The sequence below is a fragment of the Emiliania huxleyi genome (assembly GCF_000372725.1).
Source record: "Emiliania huxleyi CCMP1516 chromosome Unknown EMIHUscaffold_188, whole genome shotgun sequence".
NCBI classification, from domain to species: domain Eukaryota; phylum Haptophyta; order Isochrysidales; family Noelaerhabdaceae; genus Emiliania; species Emiliania huxleyi.
The window spans coordinates 181,803-183,510 of NW_005200712.1; positions in this window are offsets into that span (position 1 = coordinate 181,803).

Sequence of the window (1,708 nt, forward strand, 5' to 3'; positions counted from 1 at the left end):
CCGGGGCCGCAGAATAGGCTGTATCCGGTGCCGCACTGGACGATGCCGCCTTGTAGCGCGCAGGTGGGTATGCGGGAAAGCGGCTTGTGATGTAGACGGAAGTGGTCTGCTAGCTCTCCGGGCCTCTCAAAGCGGATGTGCGGCGCGCATGGGCAGTCGGCGAGGGGGCAGACGTATGGCTTGTCGTCGGCTGGGCGCGGGATCGGGTCGGCAAGTGCAAAGGGAGGGTCAGGGATTACTTGCGCGACATGGGCAAAGGGGCCCGCGGCGGCGGGGGAGACGGTGACAGCAGAGGCGGGGACGAGCAGCGGCAGGCCTACCCCGTCGTCGTCGGGGCTCTGGGAGCCTAGGCCGTGGTCTCCCTCCTCGTCCTCTTCCTCGGAGAGGTCGTCATCGAGTGGCAAGCCCACGTCGCTGTTGGCGTCGGTTGGCGGTGGGGCGTCGGCGGCGGGCGGCGGGCCTAGGCGCGAAGGTCCGGGGCGGCCGGACGGCGGCGACGAGGGAGGCGAGGGCGGCGGCGAGGGGGGTGGCGAGGTCGGCATTGGTGGGGGCGGCGGCGGTGGTCGGGGATAGGGCGGGGCGGGAGGGGAGCAGCAGCGGGGGGAGAGGGTGGCGGGGCGGGCGGCAGGCGAGGGAGAGGACGGGTCGACCGGAGGGCAGATGGTGCACATGGGACGCTCGGCTTGGGCGGCGGGCAGGGTGCCAGAGGCGAGGCTTTCCACGAGGTCGAGCCAGCAGTCATGGCAGAGGAAGTGGCCACACGCGAGGGTGACGACGAGAGGCTGGCCCTCGGAGAAGAGCGCCGTCCTGTGGCAATCCATGCAAACGGGCGGGGAGGAGGGGCGGGGCGGGGCGGGGCCAATTTGTTCGGTAGATACGGCATGCGAGTGGAGCGGGGGGAGGGAGAGGGGGGACGAGGCGGCGGCGGGGCCTGTAAGCGGCTGGGCAAAGGGGAGGGGGAACGAAGGAGGATTGGAGAGGCGTGGGGAGCCGTCATATGGGAGCGCGGGCGGGAGAACTAACGGAGGGTGCCAGGGGGTGTGCGGCGGTTCACGGGGCGTGGTATGGGTATGGGCATGCGAGATCGGGAGCGAGGTGGAGGGCTGGGCGCCGCAGGGCATGCACGTAGGGGCGGCTTCTGGTAGGCGGGTGAGCATGGGGGAATGGGCATGGGATGGGTATGGCGTGGGCGTCCCGCCGACCGCGGGATGGGCATGGCATGCGCATGGCTCGATGGCGGCGGCGGGACTCCCACGGGGACGTAGATCCGCGAGAGCCCCCAGCTCCTAGGCGGAGTCGGGGCGCGGGCACGGGGGGTAGTGAATGGCGCCACAGCGGCAGCGGGGCGAATTCTCGTCGAGAAAGCGGCCCCAGTCAAAATCGCAGTTGACGCACTGCTCGCCCGGGTGGCTGAGGAAGCAGGTGAGGCAGAGGCCCGGTGGCGCGGGGTGCTTGATGTAGTGGTTGAGGACGTGGCGCACCGCCGCCTTGTAGTCTTTGCCCGTGACGTGCGCCCCGCGCTGGCCTGGCAGCTGGTGTCCGGGCGACTTGACTTGACAGTAGGCTCCCCACACTCCGCTCTGAGCGGTGATCTCCGGCAGGCCGTGTAGCGCCTGCCTCCCATCCTTGCCGAGGGTGGCGCGGCAGTGGTCGCCCATCGGTATGGCGGTGTGGTGGGCGCGGCTGTTGGGACGCGATCAGGTGACTC